Below are 8489 nucleotides of genomic sequence, written 5' to 3' on the forward strand. Positions count from 1 at the left end.
CAATTCCAAAACCTTCACAAAATTTTTCAAAGTCTTGATTTTCAAATTCTTTTCCATGATCACTTCTTAAGTGGGCAATTTTCAAATCTTTTTCATTTTGAACTCTTTTACAAAGGGTTGAGAAAGCATGGAAAGCATCATTCTTATGAGCAAGGAAGAGTACCCAACCGAATCTAGAGTAATCATCTACCACTACCAATCCATAATGTTTACCTCCTAAACTTTGTGTTCTTGTTAGACCAAAAAGATCAATATGCAACATTTCCAATGGCCTTTTGGTAGAGATTCCATCTTTTGGTTTAAAAGAGGATTTTACTTGTTTGCCTAATTGACAAGCATCACAAGTAATATCCTTATCAAATTTAATATTAGGAATTCCTCTTACCAAGTTTTTCTTAACAAGCTTAGAAATTTGGTACATGCTTGCATGACCCAATTTCTTATGCCATAGCCATTTTTCAGATTCAAGGGAGGTAAAACATGTTAACTTTTGATCTTTTAAATCCTCAAGAGTCAAACCATACACATTGTTACATCTCTTAGCTTCAAACAAAATATTCCCTGATTTTTCAAAAATAACCAAGCAAACCAATTTCTTAAAAATGACTTCATATCCAATATCACATAATTGGCTAATACTTAGTAAATTGTGTTTCAGCCCATCAACAAGTAGAACATCATTTATAAAAGAAGAAAAGCTTTTACCAACTTTGCCTATTGCCACTATCTTTCCTTTGCCATTATCACCGAAAGTGACAAACCCTCCATCATATTCATCAAGCTTAATGAAGAAGGTTGCCTTTCCGGTCATATGCCTAGAGCATCCGCTTTCCATATACCACATATTGTCCTTCCGCTTGGATGCTAGGCATACCTACAAAGTGAGCTCAAGTGACCTTAGGTATCTAAATCTTCTTGGATCCTTTCACGTTAAACCATCTTCTTTGTCCCAAACCATTGTAATCAAAAACAATTTTGCAAACTTTGTTACTAATCATTTTTTCACCAAAGAAACATTGAATGGGAAAGTGGCCATTCCAATTGCATAATCTACAAAATTTTGGAGTTGCTGTTTTGCTAAAGCTTGTTGGATTTTGAAACCTTGTATCATTAGAAGATGAAGCCACATTTTCAAAAGAAGGTTTTTAACAAATTTGAAAGTTTTGTGAAAACCCAAGCTAGCTTTATCATAAAGAGGTTTTTGACTAGCCAAGATTTGATTTAGATTTTCAGAACTTTGAGTGAACTTGGCTAAGTCTTCTTTGAGCCTTTTGACCTCTTTAAGCAACTCTTCATTTTCTTTAAAACAGTTTAGATATGCAACTACAGAATGATTGCTTTCACAACTTTTAAGTTGAGCTTTTAACTGCTTGTTTTCTTCAACAAGTTCAACAGCAGTTTCAGCCTCCCTTAATTTATCTTTGAGAAAATCATTTTCAGCTTTAAGAATGGTGATTTGTGATTCAAGATTTTGGTTATCAAGCAAGAAGCATCTAATTTTTTCAAAAAGGTGGTCTATCATAAGATGAAGATCTTCAGTGTCAGGATTATGAAAGACTACCTGTTCAACGTGATCTGCCATGAGACATGGTTGGGACTTGGTTTCTGATTCTTCATCATCTTCTGAGTCATTTTCCAAGTCCTCCCAAGAAGCCATCAGTCCTTTCTTCTTTCCCTTCTTTGGCTTCTCTTCCTTCTTCAACTTAGGACAATCAGATTTGAAATGGTCAGTCTCTTTGCAGTTGTAACAGATCACCTTGTTGAAATCTTTCTTTTGTTTCCTTGAGCTGCTTTCCTTGCTTCTTTCCTTGAGTTTCACCATTTTCCTGAATTTTTTGGCAAACAAAACAAATTCATTTTCAGAGGAGTTATCACTGGATTCATCATCTAGAGGATTAGAAATAGATGTTAGAGCTATTCCTTTTTTTTAAATCTTTTTTCAAATAAATGTTTTCAAAAGAAAGTAAATTTCCTCTCAAGTCATCATATGTCATAGAATCAAGACCACTACTCTCAGATATTATCAATGCCTTTGTTTCCCACTCTTTTGTGAGACATCTCAAAACTCTCCTCACAAGCACAGATTCAGGATACTTAATCCTCATAGCATCCAAGCCAACAATGATGGTGTTGAATCTTTCAAACATTTCATCTATTGATTCTCCTTCCTTCATTGAGAACATTTTATATTCTCTGTTCAGCATATCTATCCTGGTCTTCTTCACTATGGTGGTTCGTTCATGAGTGACTTGAAGTTTGTCCCAGATTTTCTTTGTCGTTGTGCATCGTGATACTCGTCGGTATTCCTCGAAGCTGATTGCATAGTTGAGCAAGTTGATAGCCTTGGCATTGAGCTCCACCTTCTTTCTGTCTTCTTCAGTCCAACTGGCTTCGGGTTTAAGAGAGATTACTCCTTCAGCACTTGTGGTGGTTGGAAATTGAGGACCCTCTAGGATGATCTTCCACAGTCGGTAATCTACTGCTTGCACAAAAATCTTCATTCTCTCATTCCAATAGGTGTAGTTTTTTCCATTGAAAAGGGGAGGTCTGTTGCTTGACTATCCTTCTGTCAGATTGTAGGACACCAGGTTTGAGCCACTATTTTCTGCCATCAGGATCTTTTCTCCAAGCTGCAAAGCTTGTTCTCTTTGAGACCAAACTCTGATACCAATTGATGGTTTATCATTGGCTAAGAGGAGGGGGTTTGAATCTTAGCCCCCTTTTTTTTGCTTATTAACACTTGCTGGCCTTTGAAATAACTTCTGGAGACTTTTGGCTTTTTGTCTTGTACCTAGCCACGAGACTTTTTCTTTTTATCTTGTAACCAGGCAAGAGATATTTTTCAGTTTTATCTCCTACGCAGCAGAAATAGAAATGGAGTAAAAGAGAGAGAAAGAATCACACCACGAAGTATCCTGGTTCAGCTACCAAGTGCAGTGTAGCCTACATCCAGTCTCCATCACAACAATGATGGAATTTCACTATAATCATCATGATTACATACACCAATTCTCCCTAGGAACTACCCTTCCTATCCGGGACAAGTCTGAAATCTAACCCCAATCCTGAACTTGACTTGGTTACCTACCAAGCTTTCAACTGCTAAGTGCTAACCCAACTTGCAAGGGGATTCCCACAGAATCATGAAACACAACACAGATGTACAAAGGACCTCTAGGACATCTATGGCTTTTTTTTTAATTTTGTATGCTCTGCCTTTTTCCGCTCTATGGCTTTTTCTTACAAACCTCACTGTTTACTTTTTTCCATGAGACTCAAGACAGACAAAACTAAATAAAAAAAATTACAAAATGAAAAACATTGAAGGAGAAGAACTTATGTTAGCTTGGGTAGCTATGAGAACTTTGTGCTTTCACTCTTTTCTCCTTGCCTCAAGCCCTGGCTGTTCTCTCTTATTTATAGAAGGGGAAGCTTCCACGGTTGAAACTGTTGAACCAAGCTAATATTCTTCTTCTTCAAACCAAAACCGGTTCGGCCAAAGAGAGAGGAGAGGAAACCGAATGCTATAACCAACATGCAATTACCTCTGTGTCTTCCCTTCTCACCAAGATCCATCAATCCGAGCCTTCCATTTTGACTTGCTCCCCAAGAAGGATTCCTAGCCCTTGATGAGTCCTTGATGCTTGACAGCTCCTCCTGCTCTTATCCTCTGCCTCATCCTCCACGTAGCTACAGTAGCTACCTCCTGTGGTGGTTGAGCAAAGATAGAGATGAGCCATGCTTCCAAGGGATCTTCTTCCTCTGACCGAAGTGGATTTCTTCCATTTTTGGGTATGGAAGACTTGAGACTTCTTCACTTCGCCTTACCATAAGTGGCAAAGATCTCAGCCACACCATACATCAGATTTTCTTTTTCTTGATGCCATCATCACAATGGCCTTGCTACTAGCTTCTTCATCTTCCTGATAGCTTGCCTTAGCTTCCATATTTCCTCTGTGAAGTGACCGAAAGTTTTGAGAGAGAAGAGAGAGAAGAGAGAAAACTTTTAATGTAAATGAAGAATGCAATTAAAAATGAATTAATTTCCCATTTTCCTTGCTTAGTAACGTGTGAAGCAATAAAAGCAATCAAATCAATTTCAAACTTTCTCTTTCATCTTTCCAATGCTATTAATGCTAGTTGAATAAATTTGAAATCCACTAAATGATGAAGATGGATATCCGTTGCAAGAATTCTTTGCTTTCTCTCTTAATTTTCGGACCAAGCTATTTGGTCTTGCACCAAGATTTATTTTTGGGCTTGTTTGCCATAATTCTGGCCCAATTAACAAAATATTGTTTCAGCCATAACAACTTAAATATTTTTGCACAAGGTTGAATTTTTTTTTTTACTTCATATTGGGCTTGCTAATTTTTCTTTTTTCGGCCCAATTATAAAATCTGCAAGTAACAAAATTATTAATTAGCAAATATGAATTAGAATTCAAATTAATAATTTTGTAATTAATTATGTTAATAATGTTTGATCATCATCAATTTAATTTGGAATTTTCTAAACTCATCAAGTGAGTTCATAGTAACTCCACTTTCAAGTCCCAACCATTATACAAGAAAGAAACAGAAATTATTTTGAGTTGTATCTATAAATAAAATTAAATAATCAAAGGTTATTTTGATAGGACTAAGTATTTTTGCTACTTCATTTGCTGATTATTCTTTATTTCATCTAATGGATCGGAGCAAAGAATTATCACAACGAGTAATATTCAGTCACTTTCAAAGGTTTTTTAATTAATTAATACTAATAACTTTTAATTGAAAACTGTTATTTATTTCCCTTTGTTTATTCCATCTCATTAGGGTGCAATGGATGTTGACTTGGAACCACTCAGTTCACAAGACAACGTCGAAGATTGCATGATGACTGGTGTGGAAGAAAATGTTAACTGCACTTGGGATTGCGGTGGCAGCAGTAGTAAGTGTGTGTCTGTGACGGCCGATGAATTCACTTCATTGATTTCATTCAATTGTTTTTTTGTTTTGTTTATGTGTTTGTTCAATTTTTTTTGGTTCTGTTTATGAGGTTTAAAAAATTTTGAATTCTGTATTTATGGTTCCAGAATGAGGTGATTAGCTTTTAGGATCTTATATAGTTATATTTATACGCTAGTATGATTCAGTCATTCAGCTACATTATGGGTGTGATGGAAACACCCATATGTTTATTCATGTTTTTTAAAAACACTCCATGTAGGACATAGTTTTATGATGCAGAGATCATAATTATGGGTGTGATGGTGTTTTTAGCAGTTTTGGCTGAGAAATGCGACTCTTATATCCCCATACTTTATGATTTTACAGGATAAGATAAATAATCAAATTGAAGATTGTTTCTCATGTACAAGCTTAAACAGAGAAAGTTGGGGCAAATGTTCTTCTTTAGGAGGCAATGATCAAGAACCTTGTGCAGATTTAAGGGTCGATAACCTCCCTCAGGTATACGTATATTGCATACAGACATGTACACACGTGCATGCACTCACAATGTTTATATGTTTCTCTTCTTGTTCTTGGTTTTATTGATTAAACTAAAGGGTGATATTGAAAATGATGTGTAAGTGAAGTGAGATTCTAATTTGAATGTTAGTTGATATCAATGTGGTCTGTTGTCGTTGCTTCTCATGCTTATTTGTAAAGTTTGAGTACGTAATAATATCATTGATGTTAACAATTTCAGACTATAGTAGATGTATTTGCAACATCTTTGAGAAGCATGAAAGAAAAGTGTTCAGAGCCAAAAGAAGATGAACAGAAGCTCAAGAAGAACAAGAACAAGATCAAGAAAAAGAAAAAGAAGAAAGGCGAGACAGCTGACAAAAAGTGAAAGGGTGACAGGCTTGAGAAGTTGGAGGCTCTGAGTAGACGGCATTGCCTTCTAAAGGGATCAATCCATTGAAAACACTAGTACTCTTGAACATTTGTATCATACTGACTAACAGATAGATATTCTTCATGTCTACTTCTGATGTTCTTAGAGCATCAGTGTAATCCTATATTTGTTGCAGCCACTCCTTGGAATTTGGTTTTATTGATTTGTTATTGTAGGCAGTCAGTCTTTGTTAATGTTAAAGATTTTTTACTTTTATTTTTATAAAATTTTCTTTTTAATAATTAAATATTCTTACAAGTCTTTTATAACAATTTTCTCAATAATAAATACCACCATTAAAAATACTAAAATAGCAATGAGAACCCAACTGAGAGCAAACTAATATTACTATTAAAGTGAAATCAATAATATGCTTATATTGAAAATTAAAACCAGTCATGAAATTAAATTACATGGAAGACCCTGCAAAAGCATATAAAAAATCCTAACTTTCTAGTCTCTCCAAGGAAAGACAATAGAAGCAGACATGGAAGACATATGAGTAATCCCTATAACTTCTATATAAAGCCAAACCCAAAATCTTATATACTAAAATACAAAGGAATCACCAACGAGATGAGAACCTAAGGGAATGAGATTCAATAACCACTAACCAGTAAGCAACTGTTTAAGGCTATACACCTATCTCCTAAACTATAATAATGTGATTTCCAACATAAGATTGATAGATAGCAACTCTATCCTCTACATACTTCTTTTGCCACCTCCTAAAAGCTGCAGAGTGCCACTGGCAGAATGTATTATTATATTGACGGGCTGAGATGATACAAATCCTCAATTGTAGATTTTTATCGGCTTCTTGAATGCGTGATGATTTTGCAAAATTGAGAACTAATCATTGGAAATGTCAAGAGACCTTCAAATAGAATTATATCCAGTGATGCATATTCTATGGATGATCTCAAGCCATTAATTTAAAGAATTTGATTTCAAATTGTCTTCATCTTTAAAAACTTGAGTAATATCTAGAGATCTTTTTCTACTGCTGACTTTTAGTTTTTCTATATCTGTTGTAAATACTCTTCCAACAACAAAAGAGAATATATGGACTTCAACTAACCTGTTCACCAACATAACAAATCAGTTATCACATTCCAATCACAAAAATTTGTAAGAAACTTTAGATTTAAAAAGCATTCAAATATATATATGCGAGAAATATATTGTCATATAAACTTTTTCTCAAGATCATTCAGTAATGCTATACCAATGAAACTAACCTTTAGATGTTTGAACAGTAAAATTGCGAAACTAAAATAAGAAATTCAGATCCATACTCGGCTCATCATTCTTAAATTATCCCCACAACTTCAATAACTATACTTTCAACTCCAATTGTCCAATCCAATCACAATGAACAACCACCACAATAGAAGAAATAGATACATGTATGCTAAGGTGTATTACTTCTAATTATAAATAAAAGTCACTGGCTTTGTTCATATCTATCGCAACTCAACAATCATGCATTCACTATAGTTAAATCTCACCAGTAAAAATTGGAGGCCAAAGAAGAAGTCAAATTCTAGAGACTGTGTTTTCAGTTCACTCAAATCTCAAACCTTGATAAGTAAAAAAAGGACTAACAAAAGCCAGTCAATTATAAATTGAAAAACAAAAGGATGGGGCATTGGGAAAAGGTTTCAAAAACTAAAAATCTTGTTTGAGGAACAGGGGCCTCTTTATTTTGATGAAACACTTGAGCAAGTGCTTGAAACAAAAAACCTGGTATCATAATCCGAAATTATTCATCGTTCTAGATTACAGAGCCATCATAATCATAATTTAACCAAAAAGAAAATGAAAAATCATGGAATTTAAGAGAGGAAGTGAAAGGAGCAGAAGAAAATGAGAGAAGAAGTTAATAGGTACTCACTAATCGATTTCTTCATTGTCGACAATCATACAAGCAAGGACGAGAGAGGAAGAATCGTTGCCGGAGATCTTCTCTATCGTTGTCGAATGGTTTCTTTGCTGGAAAAGCCTTCCAGCGGCAATCTCTGGTGAGCTTAAGATTGAGCCGGTGAACAAAGAAATGAGAGCTCGAGCTTCAGTGAGAAAAGGGAGAGGAAGGAGACGCTAGGGCTAGATTTGTTAATTTTTCGGTCAATTTGATAGATTAGTGAGAGATTAAGCTTGGATTTGAGCTTGGACAGCGATAAGGGATTAGGGTTAGATTTTTTTTAAGAACTTAATTGTATTTTTAAATTATTAGGGATTTAAATATTTGCAAAATAAAAATTTAAAGATATATTTGTTTTTTTATTAAAAAATTTAAATATAATTTGATTTAAATTGTGTAAATCGATCGAAAAAAATCAGATCTAATAATTATAATACGAACAATTAGATTTATTATTTTTGCTATAATAAATTGATTTTATTCTGGTTTATTAAAAAATAAATTATTAATCGATTTAATAAAGATATTCAATCATATTATGACATGTGTACATATCTTTAAAAAAAAATATTTTTTGTGTCTTTATTAAAATGGTCTCCAAAATTAAATGGACTAAATTATACAAATTTAATTATGTATTAAAATTTGTTATATATAAAATTTATACAGTGTCTCT

At 34.0% G+C, this 8489-nt stretch overlaps 1 long non-coding RNA gene across 1 annotated transcript; it reads right to left on the reverse strand.

Annotated features, from left to right (window-relative positions):
- Positions 6219–8018, reverse strand: LOC110266458. Its single transcript, XR_002353919.1, has 2 exons — positions 7787–8018; positions 6219–6970 (listed from the first exon to the last, which is right to left on the reverse strand). It is a non-coding gene; the product is annotated as an uncharacterized LOC110266458 (long non-coding RNA).

This window comes from Arachis ipaensis, chromosome B01 (genome assembly GCF_000816755.2).
Source record: "Arachis ipaensis cultivar K30076 chromosome B01, Araip1.1, whole genome shotgun sequence".
Taxonomy (NCBI): Eukaryota; Viridiplantae; Streptophyta; class Magnoliopsida; order Fabales; family Fabaceae; genus Arachis; species Arachis ipaensis.